The sequence below is a fragment of the Ornithorhynchus anatinus genome, chromosome 6 (genome assembly GCF_004115215.2).
Source record: "Ornithorhynchus anatinus isolate Pmale09 chromosome 6, mOrnAna1.pri.v4, whole genome shotgun sequence".
In the NCBI taxonomy this organism is placed as follows: Eukaryota; Metazoa; Chordata; class Mammalia; order Monotremata; family Ornithorhynchidae; genus Ornithorhynchus; species Ornithorhynchus anatinus.
The window spans coordinates 3,349,760-3,370,809 of NC_041733.1; the positions used below are offsets into that span (position 1 = coordinate 3,349,760).

The window sequence follows — 21,050 nt, forward strand, 5'->3', positions numbered from 1 at the left end:
AGAAGGAGTGTGGCCTAGTGGAAAGAGCACAGGCCTGAGAGGCAGCGGACCTGGTGGATCTAATCCCAACTCTACCATTTGTCTGCTGTGTGACCTTCGGCAAATCACTTCACCTCTCTTTGCCTCAGTTACTTCATCTGGAAAACGGAGATTAAGACTGTGAGCCCCTCATGGGGCATAGACTGACTGAGTCCAACCTGGTTAGCTTGGATGATGTTGATAATGGTATTTGTTAAGCACTGTCTATGTGCCAAGCACTGTACTAAGTGCTTGGGTAGATATAAGGTAAGCAGGTTGCCCCACTTGGGGCTCAGAGTCTTGGTCCCAGTTTTACAGATGAGGGAACGAGGCACAGAGAAGTTAAGTGATTTGCCCAAAGTCACACAGCAGACAAGTGGCGGAGTCGGGATTAGAACCCACATCCTCTGACTCCCAAGCCCGGGCTCTTTCCACTAAGTCACATTGTTTCTCTTGTCGTATCTACCCCAGTGCTCAGTACGGTGCCTGGTACATAGTAAGAACTTAAAAAATACCAATCGAAAACAAATGAACTAACAAATAAAAACTGTGGAGGAGTGAATTTCCCCCTCCTCCCAAGAGAAGTGATAGCAAAATACTCAGCGGCGAACCTGAACAAGCAGATTTTTGCCCTAAAACACTTCCTTCCCCTCTAGATGTGAGCTTGTGTGGGCAGGGAACGTAAGCCAATTCAGTTGTATTACGCTCTCCCAAGTGCTTAGAACAGTGCTCTGCGTATATTAAGCATTCAATACATGTGATTGATTGCTTGATTGACTGATTGATTCCTTCTCAGGATTTGCACTGTCTTCTACGTCTTCTGTTCTGCTACCGAGCACCCTGAAGCTCAGCCCACCTATGAGGGGAGGCGGTTGGAGGCGGAACCACCAACACAGCCAGACCGCTTCACTAGACTGTGAACTCCTACAGGGCAATCAAACAATCGGTGGTATTTACTGAGCAGTCCCTGCACTAAGCCCTGTAGTGAGAACAAGACAAAACTGGAAGAATATAGATGATTCTTGCCCACAGAATGCTTACGGACTAGAGGGGAGAGCGGGTCTCCACACTCTAGGTGCTCAGTAAATAGTATTGATGATAATAGTAATAATAATGATGGCATTTGTTAAGTGCTTACTATGTGCCAAGCACTGTTCTAAGAGCTGGGGTAGATACAGGGTAATCAGGTTGTCCCACGTGAGGTTCACAGGTTTAATCCCCATTTTACAGATGGGATAACCGAGGCCCAGAGAAGTTAAGTGACCCGTAGTCACACGGCTGATAAGTGGCAGAACCGGGATTAGAACCCATGGTCTCTGACTCCCTAGTGCGTGCTCTTTTCATTCATTCAATAGTATTTATTGAGCGCTTACCATGTGCAGAGCACTGTACTAAGTGCTTGGAATGGACAAATCGGTAACAGATAGAGACGGTCCCTGCCCTTCACTAAGCTACGCTGCTTCTCTAACTGCTTCTGCTTTACTGATGTAAAGGTAGTCAGGCTGTGCCATCTTCCTGTCTCATCCCTCTCTGCTTCAAACACGGATACATCACACCGTGGTTGTGAAAAGCCTGGACAGTAAATGAATTAAATCAAAACATATGATTTAGTTAAGACAGGACAGGACATTTACTGGAGCCTAAAGAATAAAAATGTTCCTATTCCAAGTAGGCTCGACCGGTCTTTCTTGTTTATAATCAACTGCTGTTTCATTATCTTTGTGAGGCAGAGACTAATTCCCAACTGCTGCTCCTTATTGCTGTTACACCCAGCTCCGGTCTAAACATTCTCCCTGAAAGGCGAACATTTGCTGTGTTCTCGGACAAAGTCATATTTTCATAACCGGAGAAGCAGCGTGGCTCAGTGGAAAGAGCCCGGGCTTGGAAGTCAGAGGTCATGGGTTCGAATGCCGGCTCCGCCACTTGTCAGCTGTGTGACTGTGGGCAAGTCACTTCACTTCTCTGAGCCTCAGTTCCCTCATCCGTAAAACGGGGATTAAAAGCGTGAGCCCCACGTGGGACGATACGAACATCCTGTATCTCCCCCAGCGCTTAGAACAGTGCTCTGCACATAGTAAGCGCTTAAATACCAACATTATTATCACTGCGTTTCCTCACCAGTTCTTTCTCATGAACATTTGTTCAATATCATTCCCTATCCCTACCTAGTTGGATGGAGTTTATGTAACAGATGAGGTAGCTGAAGCCCACAGAGGTTAAGTGACATACCCAAGGTCATACAGCAGGTACGTGGTGGAGTTAGAATTCGAACTCAGGTCCTCTGACTCCCAGGCCCAAACTCTCTCCACTAGGCCTCGCCGCTTCACACTTTCTGTGTCACCACAGGGCTAGCATACTCACACACACCCCCTCTCCAAAGCCTTTCCATCTCTTGGCCGTGCAACTAAACAGCTGGAGCCCGGCAGCTAGAATAGTTGATGATGCGCGGCTCGCTTCAAAGAAAGCTGCGGAGGAGAATCTTTCTCTTATGGCTTTCTGCCCTTTAGCTGAAGGGAATTGGACCCGGTGTTTCTGAGCACCTCTCATAATGTCGTGCTGCCCGCTGAGGGGAGACAGCAGGGAAAACAAGTGGGGCTTGGGGAAGGTGGACCGTCGCCGCCTTCTGGGAAATGACTAGGGCCTGGTGTATCCGCACTGCTTTCTGGAAAATGCTTGGGACACGGTATACCCACACTGCCTCTGGGAAATTACTGAATAATGGGGTATTTGCTTTTTTTATTATTATTAAGTGCCGTCGAGTTGTTTCTGATTCATAATGACTCCCTGGATAGACTTTCTTCAGAACGTCTCTTCCTCTGCCTAATCCGCAAACTTTCTAATGTTTCTTCCATTATCGTTGTTACGGTCTCTAATAATGATGTTGGTATTTGTTAAGCGCTTACTATGTGCAGAGCACTGTTCTAAGCGCTGGGGGAGATACGCGGTGTTTTACCCCACGTGAGGCTCACAGTCTTCCTCCCCATTTTACGGATGAGGGAACTGAGGCACAGAGAAGTGAAGTGACTTGCCCACAGTCACACAGCGGACAAGTGGCAGAGCCGGGAGTCGAACCCATGACCTCTGACTCCCAAGGCCGGGCGCTTTCCCCTGAGCCACACTGGTCTCTAGCCATCTAGCTGCCCGTCTGCCTCTTCGACATTCTCCCTGGACGTTTCCTAGCATCCCAGCTCTGCCACTTGTCAGCTGTGTGACTCTGGGCAAGTCATTTAGCTTCTCTGTGCCTCAGTTACCTCATCTGTAAAATGGGGATTAACTGTGAGCCTCACGTGGGACAACCTGATTACTCTGTATCTCCCCCAGCGCTTAGAACAGTGCTCTTCACATAGTAAGCGCTTAACAAATACAAATACCAACCATTAAGGTCTTCTCCAGAGAATCAGTCCTCCTGATTAGGTGTCCAAAATATGCTAATCTAAGTCGAGTCATTTGGCCTTCCAAAGACCACTTGGGTTTAATTTGTACAACCTACTGGGAAATGTTGACATCAGGGAAACAACACTGATATGGTGAGTGTGTACACTTCTTTCACTCATTCAATAGTATTTATTGAGCGCTTACTATGTGCAGAGCACTGTACTAAGCGCTTGGAATGTACAATTCGGCAAGAGATAGAGACAATCCCTGCCTAGTGACGGGCTCACGGTCTAATCGGGGGAGACAGATGGCAGAGCAAAATTGTCTTCAGTGAAAAGACATGGACATGGTAAATGTGTACACCTGCTCTCTTCTGGCAAAGTGATGAGGGCAAAACAAGTGTGTGCACACACTGCTGTCTGGGAAAGTGATGTTGAACTATCCTCTACCTTAGCAAGGGCATATTTTAATTGCTCTGCACACAGTAAGCGCTCAGTAAATACAATTGAATGAATTAGTTTCAATTAATTAAGTCTCCTGGGTTTGACTAATTTTTCCACTTTTTGGAAACTCCCCAGTGACCCTTACCGAGCATATGTTTACAAGTTTTAAAAATATGAATTATAATTGCTTGCTGGAAATCCCAGGGCTCTCCCTCTCTCTGAAAATGTTTCTATGTTGCTCTAACCAGTTAAAGTTCATTTGTAATTTGTCTCAATCGATAAATAAGCATATTTATTGAGCACTTACTGTGGGCTGAGAACTGTACTAAGCGCTTGGTGACTAGAACTACATAACAGAGTTGATGGACACATTTCATGCTCACAATGCGCTTGTCTCAACATACATACAACCAAATGTGCACATAATAATAATAATAATGTTGCTATTAAGTGCTTACTATGTGCAGAGCACTGTTCTAAGCGCTGGGGGAGATACAGGGTAATCAGGATGTCCCACGTGAAGCTCACAGACTTCATCCCCATTTTACAGATGAGGTCACTGAGACACCGAGAAGTGAAGTGACTTGTCCACCGTCACACAGCTGACAAGTGGCAGAGCCAGGATACGAACCCATGACCTCTGACTCCCAAGCCCGGGCTCTTTCCACTGAGCCACGCTGCTTCAATCTCTCTTTCTCCTCCCCCATCCCAACCTCTTTTTCTCTCTCAAATAAGGCAATATACATATTTATGTAGTGACAGTTTTACAATTAGTGATTTATTCTGATATCTCATTTAGGAACATTCATTCTACTACCTATTTGATCCTTGTTCTTCTTCCTACTCCCACTGTTTGCAAATAATTTCATATATCAGGTTTCCCTCATTGCATAAGAAGTTTCTTGAGGGCATAGTATGTAATGAGGGAAACCTGATATATGAAATTATATATCAAGCAGCATGGCCTAGTGGAAAGTGATAGGGCCTAGGAGTCAGAGGATTTGGGTTCTAATCCCAGCTCTGTCAGTTGTTTGCTGTAAAACCTTGGGCAAGCCACTTAACTTCCGTATCTCAGTTTCCCCCACTGCAAAATGGAGATTCAATCCTGTTTCCTCCTAGACTGTGAGACCTTTGTAGGACAGGGACTATGTCCAACCTCATAAACTGATATCTACCTCATCACTTAGAACAGTGCTCGACACATAGAAAGCACCCCACTAATGCTACAAAAAAATTTAAATAAAAAAAAAAGACCGGCTTCACTCTCTTTGGGAAATATTCCCCAAAGAACTGCTTTGCTCCTGGGAGGTTGGGAAAGACTTTTTCTCCATTCTGGAAAGGTGTCCAAAAAGACTCAAGAATTGAAGTCTTTTCATGCACAGTTCTAAATCTAATGGTCGTATTCGTTAAAGCGTTTCTTGTGTGTCAAGCACTGGGTTAAGCACCGTGGAAGAGGCAAAATAATCAATCAATGTTATTTACCGAGTGATTACCATGTGCAGAGCACTGTACTAAGTGCTCAGGAGAGTACAATACAACTGAGTTTGTAGGCATGTCCCCTGCCCAGAGCGAGCTTACATTCTAGAGGGGATAATCAAGTCAAAGTCTACCCTTTCTCCGGGGTCTTTGGACCCTGGATCCCCACACTTACATTTGTTAAATGCCAATTACATGTCAAGATTTGTACTAAGCACTGGGTAGATCCTACATAAGCAGGCTAGACAGAGGCCCTATCCCACATGGGGCGCAATAATAATGATGGTATTTGTCAAGTGCTTACTATGTGCCAAGCACACACAACCAACGAGAACCAGTGGATTTGGAAAAATGACTACGATTATGGGTCTCCTCTAATGTGACACTCTCAAAATACTGCACCATCCTGCTCTGCCACGGTGTCTGTTGGATGGAAAATTGTGAGGACTGAAAATCATCTGTCTGGATCGAAAGTGACCTGGCGTCATAAGGAATGGTTTATTCCTGAGCTAGGCACCGGTCAAGGCCCTCATGCTGAAGGGTGAACTTCTCTTCAGCAGGGTTTGCCGGGAATGAAACCCAGGAGTGGGTCTATTTCACAACGAATATGTCGCTTACATCTCAAATATAAGCGAAATTTCCATGACTCAGCACCACATTTAAGAATATGTGATGTGATATTAATACCTTCGGGAGTCAAAACAATTTATAAAGGAAAGAAATGCAGAAATATATACCACCCAAATTTTTTTTTTCCTATCAGCAGAAAATTATACTCAGAGTTTCTGAAAATATTATTTCCTAGGGTGTTTATGAGGAAGTGGGGATGGGAGACAAGAGAAAAGAATAATTCTCAGCATAATTGAAGTGTTCAACTGATTAATGGTAATAAGGGAATTTGAAATTGAGTTTACAGTTGGCAAGTTTTTACATTAACTCCATTAAATTCTCTTTTGGAGTGTTCAAGAAAATGGACAGGTTGAGAAAGAACAATGAAAGTATGAGCAAGGGCTGAGTGAAAAGGAGTAAAATGGATTGATCTGGACTTTTGTCCACGCAACTTTTAATGTGTAGCAGAGAAACACAATTAATGTTGGTATTTTGTTAAGCGCTTACTATGTGCAGAGCACTGTTCTAAGCGCTGGGGTAGACATAGGGGAATCAGGTTGTCCCACGTGGGGCTCACAGTCTTAATCCCCATTTTGCAGATGAGGGAACTGAGGCGCAGAGAAGTGAAGTGACTTGCCCACAGTCACCCAGCTGACAAGTGGCAGAGCTGGGATTCGAACACATGACCTCTGACTCCAAAGCCCGTGCTCTTTCCACTGAGCCACGCTGCTTCTCTATTATCAGAGACAAACCATATGATAGTGGAAAGAGCCCGGGCTTGGGAGTCAGAGGTCATGGGTTTGAATCCCGGCTCTGCCACTTGTCAGCTGTGTGACTTTGGGCAATCACTAAACTTCTTTGTGCCTCAGTTACCTCATCTGTAAAATGGGGATTAACTGTGAGCCTCACGTGGGACAACCTGATTACCCTGTATCTATCCCAGCACTTAGAACAGTGCTCTGCACATAGTAAGTGCTTAACAAATACCAATATTATTATTATATGATGCATCGATGGAACAGTCTTTTTTTCCCCAAACTGGGCACACATGAGCCTAACTTCAGGGCCTGAATATGCCCTATTGGCATGCAATTTCACTGCCTTTATTTATTTATTGCTATTAAGTTGTCTTGTTTTTGTCCGGGATTAAGTCTGTCTCCCGGGATTAGACTGTGAGCCCGTCAACGGGCAGGGATTGTCTCTATCTGTTGCCAAACTGTATATTCCAAGCGCTTAGTACAGTGCTCTGTGCATAGTAAGCGCTCAATAAATGCTATTGAATGAATGAATGAATGAATGCCTTAGGAGACTCTGAAGGTGTGTCTTTAACTCTTTCCCATTTGACTTCTGTGCACCCCAAATATGTCTCACCCCTTCCCCTCTCTCTACTGTTATATAGATTTGTTAGAGAAGCAAGAAGAACACAGGCCTGAGATTCAGAAGAACCTGGGTTCTAATCCCAGCTCTGCCACATGTCTGCTGTGTGACCTTGGGCAAGTCACTTCACTTCTCTGAGTCTTAGTTACTTAGTAAAAAGGGGATGAGTATGAGCCCTACGTGGGACCAGGGGCTGTGTCCAACCTCATTAACTTGTATCTTCCCCAGAGCTTAGAACAGTGCTTGACCTATAGTAAGCACCTCACAAGTACCATAATTACTATTATTATTGGTTGAGTGTTGGGTTAAAAATTTCCCGAAGCTGTCGTAACCCACTGTAGCTTCTCACACAAATTCGGTTGCTAGCTTCTCACACAAATTCGGTTGCTTTGGTGATGTATCGCTTCCTGAAACTCAACTGGCCCGAAAGGGAAAATATTAGACTTAATTTTTTTAATCTTTTAATTCAGACATTTTTCCTCTGAAATCTTGTGCTTCTGAGTTAATTCCGGCCATTATTCCTGTTCTCCTGAGCCCCATCTGAGAGAGGGACTATAACTGTATTGTACCTACTCCAGTGCTTACCACAACATAAATTTTTAACAAATACCATTGCTCTTGTTATTATTATGGAAGTGTAGTCAGATTAAAGCAAAACACACAATACTGTATCAAACACAAGAAATCATTGACTAGCTTGAGGAAAAAATTATGAAAACCTTGGACACAGGAAGAATCATGGCCACCCAACTGTGAGGAGTATCTACTCTCAGCGTGGCTCAGTGGAAAGAGTATGGGCTTTGGAGTCAGAGGTCATGAGTTTGAATCCCAGCTCTGCCACTTGTCAGCTGTGTGACTGTGGGAAAGTCACTTAACTTCTCTGGGCTTCAGTTACCCCATCTGTAAAATGGGGATTAAGACTGTGAGCCCCATGTGGGACAACCTGATTTCCCCGTGTCTCCCCCAGCGCTTAGAACAGTGCTCTGCACATAGTAAGCACTTAACAAATACCAACATTATTATTACGCTCATCCTTTGGCACTGGTATGACAAGAAAGGAGCCCCAGAAATTTCTGCATTTTGGGAGGAACCTCTCCTCAAAGGTGGGGATCCTTAGCGACCCACAATTATGCCAATCATGTGGGAGCAGTTCTTCAGGGTTTTCATGAAACTCTTCCTCTCCTTAACGAAGCAGGAAGTCCATGCCATTTAAAAACATGATAAATATGAATCTATGATAAATATAAAAAATTCAGTGTTTATGTTAAGACCTGGGAGAAATTCAAATCACATATGGGGTTCACAGTTTAAAAGGGCAGCCAGACAAGGATCTTGTTCCCCAGATGAGGGAATCAGGGCCCAGAGAGGTTAAGTAACTTGCCCAAGGTCACACAGCCAGCCAGCGGCAGAGTCAGGATTAGAACCCAAAGCTTCCTGACTGACCATCTCATTCCATTTCTTTCAGGCCACTCTGATATCTTGCAAGCCCCCAAGGCAGGCAAAATGGGGTTGAGCTTACCTAAGATTTAGGAGATTCCAGAATGAAAGCTGCATGTTTATTCTAAAATGAATGACAATACTAACCTTTCAGCCACCACTGCTTTGACTGTGACCGCCTATCTAAGAATCAAATAGTGAATTGTACCACTTCCCTTATTCAGTCTGGGAACTCAGAGTACCACATTCAAGTAGTTTTAAAAATGAAAAAAAGAGTCTTGCCTCTAATTTTTGCTTAAAGATTAAACAGGAGACATACAACTGAACCCAGTAGAGGTTTAGCAGAATCTAAGCCAAGACCCAGACCCTTTTTGGCTTGTGTCTCCTGAAACTCTGGTCCAAGCAATCTCATAAAATCCATAAAAGGCAAATGAAATTGCTCTCCTGATCCCCTCAGGGAGTTCTCTGTTTCAATTTAAATAGCATATATTCCTGGTTATTAAGGAGTTGACACTCTATAGAAATCGAACGGCTCCTTTGCTTGGTTAGCTATTTCGGACTTACCCTCTTTCCCCTTTCCAGTCTCCATCTGCTCTTGCCGGACTGTCTTATTTCTGAACTGAAATGAATCAAAGAATTTCTGTTTCAGCTCCCCTCAAAAACAAACCAAAAAAGTGTATTTTAAACATCCATTCTGTTCCTCTGTTACCAAAGGACAGGGGAAAGAACCCCTCCAAATTTTCTAGCATTTCACTCTGACAATTCTACTTCTTGAGGCAAAGGCTAAACTAAGAGCCAATAAGGCAGATTGAAAAGCAGCAGGGACATATCTCTTGTACTGACCTCAGCCAGACCTTGTAACTCCAGGACACGTCAGAAACATATACCACAAACTATGGCTTCTCACACCTGAAAAAAAAGGAACCCTTGCTTATGATCTGTTTGCGGCAGTTTATTATTTGCATTCTGATGTTTGGGGTAGCTTACAGTGAGGTTTTGAGGAAAACTGTGAAAAAATGTTTGATTATGAGAATCCACCCAGCTTGCAATCTTTTTTGGAAGCATAGAGTGGTGGCTTCAATGATAAATCGAGATTGACCACCAGCTCGGCTAATTGTTTTAGGTTTAGTAGCTTAGTCAAACACTTATAAACCAAAAGCCAATAGGGCAGATTGAAAAGCAGTGGGGATATATCTCTTGTACTGACCTCAGCCAGATCTTGTAACCCCAGGACACTTCAGAAACATACACTGCAAAATGCACTTTCCCACACCATCAAAAAAAACAAAACCAAAACTTGCTTCTGATCTATTTGCAGCAGTTCGTTATTTGCATTCTGGTGCCTTTGGGGGCTTATGGTGAGGTTTTGAGCCAAACCCTGAGAACATGTTTAATTATGAATATCCACCCAAGCTACAATCCTCTTTGGAAGCACAGAATTGTGACTTCAATGATAAATCAGCATTGACAGTCAGTCAAGATTACTGCTATAGGTTCAGTGACTTAGTCAAACTCTTATAAGCTTCTTAAATGATCATAACCAAATATAATAGTAATAATAACAATGTTGGTGTTTGTTAAATGCTTCTATAAGCAGAGCTCTCTTCTAAGCACTGGGGTAGATATCGGGTAATCAGGTTGTCTCACGTGGGGCTCACTGTCTTAATCCCCATTTTACAGATGAGGTAACTGAGTCACTGAGAAGTCAAGTGACTTGCCCAGAGTCACACAGCTGACAGTGGTGGAGCCGGGATTAGAATCCAAAACCTCTGACTCCTAAATCCGGGCTCTTTCCACTGGGCCATGCTGCTTTTCTACATATGATTTGACATAAGTAGAGTTGAGTCATTCCTAGGAATGAAACTTCTCAAAGTTGAGCCTCGTTGTCATGTATAAAACTAGCAATTACTTATTAATATGGAATTGATTTTCCAAAGTTATTATGTGATAAACACAATCGGATGGGACACAGTCTTTGCCCCACCCAGGACTCCCAGTCTAAGAAGTAGGAAGACTCAGACTCTTATCTCCATTTTATACATAAGGAAAATGACACCGAGAATTAAGTGTCTGGTGTATGCAAAACCCTGCACTGAGAACTGGGAAAAAATCCATGGGTAGCAATCTAAGCTTAAAATCATTCTCCTGTTGGCAAAGATGTCCTTGTTTAATTTTTTCTATCTGAATTCAGTACTACTACAATGTGGCATTATGATTCTCATTTTCATCCAGTAAAATCAATTTAATTTGGTGCCATATGAGGGTGTGTGCCTGTGTGTGTGCCTGTTTCTACAAAAGGCAAACAGACCAAAGGCTTCAGCTTTCCTATTAAAACTTGGATGTAAGCAAGTATTTTAAACCAATTTCAAAGATGAGAAATGGAGGCTCAGAGAGTTAAGTAACTTGCCCAAGGGCACACCATGGATCTCTGGCAGAGCTGAGACTAGAACCCAGGTGTGCAGACTCCCAGGCTAATACTCTTTCCACTAGACCATGCTGCCTCGTTTATTCTTTGGAAGAGGCAGGGTTCGATTTTTAGTATTTACTTTTTCACTCAAAAAAATCCCCCCAAAACAATAGTTACATGAGAGTGAGGAGACCAAGGCTTGACCTTGAATCGTATCATTAACCTGGACCCATCATTCTTCGTCACATAAGATTAGCTCCCATTGTTTCAGCGGCATAGAATTCAGAATAGGTTCTTGGTGATGGAGTGATTGATGATAATGGACTCTCCCATCAGGAATGATTTAAGAAACTCAGTCCTGAAACTTCAGGAATGAGAATGGGAGATTGCAGTCAGCCAAAACTTCCAGTTCTCTCCCTTAATCGAAGGGTAATGGGCTCTGTTCTGTCAGTCGCCAGTGATATTGATTGAGTACTTACCGTGTACAGAGGACTGTACTAAGTCCTTGGGAGGGTGTAATACACGTGTTCCCTACCCACAGGCAGTTCAGAGTCTAGAGGGAGAAAATCCTCCTTCGTCTTGAGCTTTTTCTTGACTCTGAAGTTGGAGTTGGTGATGAATTTCGTGGGGAAAGAAGAAGCAGTGATACTTAATGGAAAGAGCACAGACCTGGGAGTCAGAAAACCTGGGTTCTAATCCCAGCTCCACCACCTGCCTGCTTGTAACCTTGGGGAAATCACTTAAGTTCTCTATGCCTCAGTTTTCTCAACTGTAAAATGGGGATTCTATACTTGTTCTCCTTCCTACTTTTACTGTGAGCCCTTTTCATTCATTCATTCATTCATTCATTCATTCATTCATTCATTCATTCATTCATTCATTCATTCATTCGTACTTATTGAGCACTGACTATGTGCAGAGCATTCTACTAAACGCTAGGAATGTGCAATTTGGTAACAGATAGAGACAATCCCTGCCCATTAACAGGCTTACAGTCTAATCGGGGGAGACGGACAAAAACAATAGCAATAAATAGAATCAAGGGGATGTACATCTCATTAACTGTGTTCAACCTGATGTATCAATCCCAGCATTTAGTATAGGGTTTGTTGCAGAGTAAACACTTAATTACCCTTAAAACAAATGCTGCTTACTGTTCTTGGAAAATGGAGGTCTGCCCCTTATGATGCCAACAGAAGTCTTTATATGAGAAAGTTGATGCTTTAGCTAATTGCTCAAGTTGTGAGCACTTTGAAAGTTTTGTGAGGAGAAACGTTTGGCTTAGTGTAAGAGCACAGGACTGAGATTTAAGAGACCTAGGCTCTAGTCCCCAAACTGTCACTTGCCTGATGTTCAGCCTGATTTAAGTAACAATCTCTCTAAACCTCAGTTTCCTAATCTGTAAAAAGGGGTTTAAATGTCAATTTTTCCTCCCTCTTAGGCTGTGAGCTTGTGTCTGACAGGAGCCCTGTGCTTTCTGATTACCTTATATTTACACCAGTGTTTAGTACAGTGCTTGTTATATATTAGGCACTTAAGTGGGACAATTATTATTGGTGTAGTGGATAGAGCAAAGTCATGGGTTCTAATCCCACCTCTACCACTTGTCTTCTGTGTGACCTTGGGCAAGTCAATTCACTTCTCTGTGCCTCAGTGACCTCATCTGTAAAATGGGGATTGAGACTGTGAGCTCCACGGGGGACAGAGAGAGTGTCCAACCCAACTTGCTTGTATCCACCCCAGCACTTAGAACAGTGCCTGACATATAGTATGTGCTTAACGAATACCATCTTTATTATTATGATGATGTATTTTTCCCAGTGCTTAGTACAATGTTTTGTAAGCAGTAGGCACTTAATAATTTTGACTATAACTGCTACTGGAAATTCTTTTCTGTTAGAACAACAGAAGAGGTTTCTGAATACCAGATTAAAGAAAGGAATCCTAGTCACATATCATACCTGACACATTTCTTTCGGCTCAACAGGAGCTGTTTAATTGAAAAATTACTGAAAATGAAAACCACAGATGAATACGGCACTTTTCTCTACCTGACTGAACAGTACTGACAGAATAAGACTGATGTGTTTATTTAATTGGTTAACGTGTTATTTCAAATCTCGTTTCCACCAACCGTCATTGAGAGAAGAAGCAAAAATGAGCACAGAAGATGAAATATTAAATGCAATTACAAATGATTTTCAGGTCTCTCGATAAAAGTATTTTGATCCTGGCGATAGTACCATCTCATCTAGCTAATGAGAACAGAATTCCACATAGACATGATCCTAAATCTAGCTGATGACATGAAAAACTTATGCATCTAGTCCTTACCAGACTCTTAATACGTATCCGGATGAGGAGGTTTCCGGAGAGAATCGTTGTTTTCTTCTTCTTTTTTAATTTCATGGCCCTCATAGAGCCTCCATATAGCTTACACTCTTGTGGAGGAACTTACACAAGTGAAGCTCACAATCTTGTGCTTATTTTTATTATTTTACTATTATTACTATTAGTAGAGAAGCAGCATGGTCTCGTGGATAGAGCATCACCCTGGGAGTTAGAAGGACCTGGGTTCTAACCCTGACTTGTTATTTGTCTGCTGGGTGATGGTGGGCAAGTCACTTCACTTCTCTGTCCCTAAGACAGGATTAGAACTCAGGTCCTCTGACTCTCAAGCCTGGGCTCTTTTCACTAGGTCACACTGCTTCCCTGGGGACCAAATCCCGTAGGTTGGACAGAGGGAGGAATAGGGGACTGGGTCTTGGGTAAGGGGATTCTGAGGGGGTCTGATGCTCAGTCTGGGAAGGCTTCCTGGAGGAGATGAGCTCTCAGAAGGGCTTTGAAAGGGGGAAGAGAGCTAATTTGGTGGATATGAGGAGGGAGGGCATTCCAGGCCAGAGGTAGGATGTGGGCCAGGGATCGACGGCCGGACAGGCGAGAACGAGGCACAGTGAGGATATTCGTGGCAGAGGAGTGGAGTGTGAGCGCTGGGCTGTAGAAAGAGAGAAGGGACTTGAGGTAGGAGGGGGCAAGGTGATGGACAGCTTTGAAGCCAATAGTGAGGAGTTTTGCTTCATTTGAAGTTTGATAGGCAACCACTGGAGATTTTTTTTTGGGGGGGGGTGACATGCCCAGGGAGTTTCTGTAGTGCCCTGTACCCCTGTACCCCATAGGTGCCATGGCAATTCAAGGAATGAAACATAATCCCCAACCCTTACACTTCAGGGCAGTGAAATACAAAATATCCAATTAGCCACAGGGTTCCCACAAGCCGTCTCCTGTATTTACCCATCCGCTCCTTTTTCTGGCTTATACCCCAGCCCGCCCTCTCTGCTCTCCTCCTGCCTTTTCTTCTCATCTTCCCTTCTGGCTCTTCTTCCTCTGAAGAACTTCTGACCTCTTCAAGTGGCTTGGAACAGAAGCTGGATGGGCAGGAACTATCCTTTTCACATTTACTGTCTAAAAACGTAGACCAAGGTGCTTCCCCGACGCCCAACCCCCGACCCCCCCCATGGAGGCCTACCAGAGGCAGGCTGGGTATTTTTAACCGAGACTGATTCCTATCTTTTCCACGGGGGAAGAAAACGATTCACACAACAATCTGGAATGTCTCTGCCTTTGTTCCCGAAGGAAGTGAATCCCTCTTGAATATACATCAGGCCACTCGGCAGAAGGTCAGGGTTTGATCTCTTACAATCGGTGTTTTCCACACTGAGTTTTATTTTAGAAATAACATGCCAGTGGAGATAAGAAGCTAGCATGAAGGGAGTCGAGATAGATGTCTTCACCACTTGTGACCTTGGGCATGTGGCTTAATTTCTCTGGGCCTCAGTGACTTCATCTGTAAAATGAGGTTTGGGACTCTGAGTCCCATGTGGGACATGGGTTGGGTCCAACCTGTTTACCCCATTGCTTAGAACAGTGTCTGGCATATAGTAATCACTTAAAAAATACCATCAAATAATGTCCAGTATAATCTTGCAGCAGTTACAAAGTCATGGTCACGTTATTTCTTAAGCCATTACTATGTGCTAAGCAAATGGGTTAGAGAGGCCATCAGACTAGATATAGTCCCTTGTCGGAGGGTGAGATCCAACTTTGGAGAGCCAGTATCGTAGCTTCATTTTATTGTTGAGAAAACTGAGGCGCAGGGCAGTTAAATGATTGTCCAAGTTCACAAGTGGTGGAGACATCTATCTCGACTCCCTTAGGATTAGAACCCAGATCCTCTGACTCCAGGCACATTCTCTTTCCACTAAGCCATGCAACCCTGCTCCTTGTAAGGCTGTGGTGGATAGGCAGTGTACCTCGCCTAGGGAACGTGATCACAGCCCTTGCAAATAAATATTTGGGAGACGATATTTATTATTAATCATCATCATTATCATCACTGTCCCCACCTTCAAAGCCTCAATGAAGATACATCTCTTCCAAGTGGCCTCCCCACTTAAGATCGTAGTCTCTCTTTTCCCGCTCTCTTTTGCGTCACCCCTGAACTTGGATCTGCACCTTTCACTCACTCTTCCTTCAACCCCACAGAACTTATATACATATCTGTAATTTATTCATTTATATTAACGTTTGTATACCCATTTAGACTGCAAGCTCACTGTGGAGAAGGCATGTATCAGCCAACTCTGTTAAACTGTACTCTCCCAAGTTTAGTGTTCTGCACACAGTAAGTGCTCAATAGATACAATCGAGTAATTCATTGATTGATTAATAATAGTGGTATTTATTAAGCACTTAATATATACCAAGCTCTGTACTGAGTGCTGAGTTAGGTACAAGATTATCAGGTTCCACATGGGGTTCACAGTCAAAGTAGGAGGGAGAACAGGTATTGAATCCCCTTTTTGCAAAAGAGGGAACTGAGGCAAAGAGAAGTTAAGGGACTTGCCCGAGGTCACAAGCAGATAAGTTGCGGAGCTAGTATTAGAACCCAGGTCCTCTGACTCCCAGGCCCATGCTCTCTCCACCAGGCCACGCTGTTTGAGTAGAATTATTTCCATTATATATTAATTGGATTATATTATATAATTATTATATACATATGAAGAAAATGCAGAAAGATGCGATGTAATGGAGTAATGGCCAGTTATCACCCATGGCCTTTGCTGAAGGGAGTCAAGGCTGTGGTTCTGTTCAATTCCCAAAGAGAGCTCTTGAGGTAACAAACCCCTTTATAATTGTTTCAAATAGTACAATTAATCAGCTACAGTAGAGCAAGAATTTTAGTACCTTTGGGATGCAAAATGTTAAATCCACTTTCTTTTAGAAGTAGGATTTGGAGGGAAAAAGAGCAAAATCTCCTACCTCATTGGATACTGTAAAACTGTGAATAATAAGTGGAGACACGGTCAGGTAGGATGGGGGTGTGCATGTAAGAGAGACTTTTCATCTTTAAAAAAATAGGTCAGAAAAAAATGAGTCATAAATTATGAACCACACCCAAAATTCTAAATTCCTTGAATTATTTCGATGAGCATTTAAGATGTTTGAGAGGCAGCAAGGCACAACATTTAATCCAAGAAACAGAAGATAGCTTTATGGACATTCTACGGCAAATGTGAAGACGCTAAATTGATTGCTCCTCTCCCTTTGGGGTTTAACCCATCAATAATAGAAAGATGTTTCCAATGCTTAACTGTGATTTCTCAAGTGGGAGTTACATTATGTTCATTTCAAGACTTTATTTGTCCTCTTTTCTTGCAGACCAGTATTCTTTCAAAACTCTAAAAAGTATCTTTGTGAAGGAAGATAATTGGTCAGAATTCTTGCAGTGGGATTTGTCAGGTGCTTACTAAATGTCATTCGCTTTTCTCAGCCCTGTGGTAGATTCAAGTTAATCAGGCTGGATACAGTCTCACATGAGGCTCACAGTCAATTAAAATGGAGAACAGGCACTGAATCCCCATTTTTTGTTGTTGGGGAAACTGAGGTATGGAGAAGTTAAGTGACTTGGCCAAGGTCCCACAGCAGACAAGTGGTGGAGCTGGAATTAGAACCTTGGTCATCTGGCTCTCAGGCCCATGCTTTATCCCCAAAGTCATGCTTCTTCCCAAGAGACTTGGTGGTCTGTTTTAAACTTTAATTAATTAATTCATTTATTCATTCATTCATTCTTTCTTTCAATCATATTTTTTGAGTGCTTACTATGTGAGGAGCACTGGACTAAGCACTTGGGAGAGTACAATATAACAATAAACAGACACAATCCCTGCCCACAACGAGCTTACAGCACGGCTCAGTGGAAAGAGCCCGAGCTTGAGAGTCAGAGGTCATGGGTTCGAATCCCGGCTCTGCCACTTGTCAGCTGTGTGACTGTGGGCGAGTCACTTCACTTCTCTGTGCCTCAGTTACCTCATCTGCAAAATGGGGATTAACTGTGAGCCTCATGTGGGACAACCAGATTACCCTGTATCTACCCCAGCGCTTAGAACAGTGCTCTGCACATAGTAAGCGCTTAACAAATACCAACATTATCATTAAAGAGAGCATACTAGCCCCTTAAACATCATTATGCGAGGGGGTGTCATTTTTGTGACAATTTTGGTGACAATTCCAGTCAACCGTATTAGAGCAATTAACGTTTTCTACCAAAAACCATCCAGAACAAGAAGTCTCATGCATCCCTTACCCCACAGTGGAAATGACTAGTCTCCAGCTCGTACTGAAAAGAAACCTAGAGGCATAGAGTTAACAGTCTGAACCGTAGGGAATTCTGTTTCCTTTTCAAACAGAGGATCGGGTCTCTGGAATACCTTGGAAAATAATTCTCTTCAGCCAGACCCTGCCCCTTGTCTGGTGGTGGTCTCCAGAGCAAAAGACATCTGACTCATTTTCCAAAGATCTTTCATCTATTTTTTTTGGGTGGTGGTGTGGTGTTGGGAAGAGCGTACTATGTATCAAAAACTGTTCTAAGCACTGAGATAGGTACAAGTCAATTAGGTCGGACATAATAATAGTGTTGGTATTTGTTAAGCGCTTACTATGTGCCGAGCACTGTTCTAAGCGCTGGGGGAGATACAGGGTGATCAGGTCGTCCCATGTGAGGCTCACAGTTAATCCCCATTTTACAGATGAGGTAACTGAGGCACAGAGAAGTGAAGTGACTTGCCCACAGTCACACAGCTGACAAGTGGCAGAGCTGGGAGTCGAACCCATGACCTATGACTCCGAGGCCCAGGCTCTTTCCACTGAGCCACGCTGCCCCTCTGGGGCTCACATTCTAAGTGGGAGGGAGAGGAGGTATTTGATCCCCATTTTACAGCTGAGGAAACTGCGACACAAAGAAGTCAAGTGACTTGCCCAAGGTTACACAGCAAAGAATTGACCGATCGGAATTTGAACCCAGGTCCTCTTTCTCCCAGGCCTGTGCTCTTTCCACTACATCAAGCTGCTTCTTTATTTGGCTCCACCAATTAGTGATGCTGCAGGGTCAAAAGTAAACACATCTTCCTTTGTTACACAGAAGCAAATAGGTCATTGTGATTTGTGGGAGCCTTTGATATCATGAAATATGCCAATCCTGAAGTTCGTAAAGAGAAATGGAAAGGGAAAGGTAATGGGTTTAAAGTTCAGCTACGTTTTCCCTCTGGATCCATTCTCTTCATTTAATGGTGAGCTCTCTCAGCTATGAACTATATCAAAATGACTATCTCTGGGTTCTTCTTCTCTTAGTACATTTCTTCAGATATTTAAAAGTATTTGAATGAACACTATTATTGCTCAGTGGTCAACTGGACCATCTAAAGTCTGCTCCTCTATAGCATTTATATTTTTATCTTGGTCCTGTATCACTTCCTCTCACAAGTAATTTATTTTAATGCTTGAGTCACCTTCTAGAATATCGTTGAGGGCAAGGATCAAGCCTTCTAATTCACTGGACTCTCTTCCAACTGCTCTGTCCACAGTAAACATCTAAAGAATATTATCTATTGACTGATGTTTCAATGCACTGGTTTCTTCAGTTCAAGCTCAACGTTATGTTTCTAATCCTAATGTTAAGGACGACCCAGGTTTTTGTTGACAACATCACCAGGGTCAGAACGATCCTTAACCACAGCTGCATTTGAGAAGCACCCTTGAAATGTGAATTCAATATTTAGATTACTTTGGAAGGGCTGAAATGCTGCTATTTGTCTTGGATGTTTGCTTACATTAATTTATCTTTTCTCTTATTTATCCCCCACCTACCACCCCAGAGTTCTGTGCTTAACTCCCACTTACATGCATAATAATGATAATGATGATGATCAATTATTAAGCATTAACTATGGGCCAAACTGTTTTCTAAAAGCTAGGGATGATACAAGATTATCCAGTTAGTCCCAGTACCTCGCCCACATGAGCCTCCCAGTCTAAAAAGAAAAGAATCTTCTAGATTGTGAGCCCGTTGTTGGCAGGGATTGTCTCTGTTGCTGAATTGTACTTTCCAAGCGCCTAGTACGGTGTTCCGCACACAGTAAGTGCTCGGTAAATACCATTGAACGAATGGACGAATGAAGGAAAAACTGAAAAGCCGCAAGGTGTAGTGGAAAGCGCATGGGCCTGGGAGTCAGAGGGCCTGGGTTCGAATCCCAGATCCACCACGTCTGCTGGCTGACCTCGGGCAACATATCTAAAACTGAGCACGTCTAAAACTGAGCTCCTTATCTTCCCTCCCAAACCCTGTCCTCTCCCTGATTTCCCTGTCACTGAGGATGACACGACCATCCTTCCCGTCTGACAGGCCCGCAAACTTGGTGTCATCCTTGACTCAGCTCTCTCATTCACCCCACACATCCAATCCGTCACCAACACCGGCCGGTCTCACCTTCACAATATCGCCAAGATCCGCCCTTTCCTCTCCATCCAAAGGGCTATCGTGCTGGTACAAGCTCTCATAATATCCTGGCTGGATTATTGTGTCGGCCTCGTCTCCTGTCTCTCCCCATTCCAGTCTATTCTTCATTCTGCTGCCCGGATCATCTTCCTAGAGAAATGCTCTGGGCATGTCACTCCCCTCCTCAAAAACCTCCAGTGTTTGCCTATAAACCTCCGCATGAAACAAAAACTCCTCACTCTTGGCTTCGAGGCTCTCCATCACCTTGCCCCCTCCTTCCTCACCTCCCTTCTCTCCTTCTCCAGCCCACCCCGTACGCTCCGCTCCTCTGCCGCTCACCTCCTCGCCGTCCCCCATTCACGCCTATCCCACCGTCGACCCCTGGCCCGCATCCTACCGCTGTCCTGTACTCCCCTCCCTCCTCACGTCCACCAAACTAATCTCTTCCCCTCTTCAAAGCCCTACTGAGAGCTCACCTCCTCCAAGAGGAGGTAAATCGTTAAATTCTTCGAGGTTGAGGAACGGATCAAGTGCCTCTACTGCTCTCCCAAGCACTGTGTTCTACGTTCTGCACACAATAGTCACCAACGAAGAAGAGAAGTAACATGACCTAGTGGAAAGAGCATGGGCCTGGGAGACAGAAAACCTGAGTCCTAACCCCACTCCACCCCTTGTCTTCTATGTAACATTGGGCAAATCAATTCTCTGTGTCTCAGTTACCTCATCTGTAAAATGGGGATGGAGATGATGATTCCTACGGAGGATGAGGACAGTGTATAACTCAATTATCTTATTATGGAATTATTATTATGACATTTGCTATGAGTTTAGTACGTGCCCGCTGCTGTTCTAAGCACTCAGGTAAAATGATGGCATTTGTTAAGCGCTTACAGCGTGGCTCAGTGGAAAGAGCACGGGCTCTGGAGTCAGAGGTCATGGGTTCGAATCCCGGCTCTGCCACTCGTCAGCTGTGTGACTGTGGGCAAGTCACTTAACTTCTCTGGGCCTCAGTTACCTCATCTGTAAAATGGGGATTAAGACTGTGAGCCCCACGTGGGACGACCTGATTCCCCTGTGT

At 43.7% G+C, this 21,050-nt stretch overlaps 1 protein-coding gene across 1 annotated transcript in view; it reads left to right on the forward strand.

Moving 5' to 3' along the window:
• The window catches only part of KLHL4 (kelch like family member 4), a 188,600-nt gene that overhangs the window by 122,085 nt on the left and 45,465 nt on the right, over nt 1-21,050 (forward strand). The window lies entirely within an intron of this gene.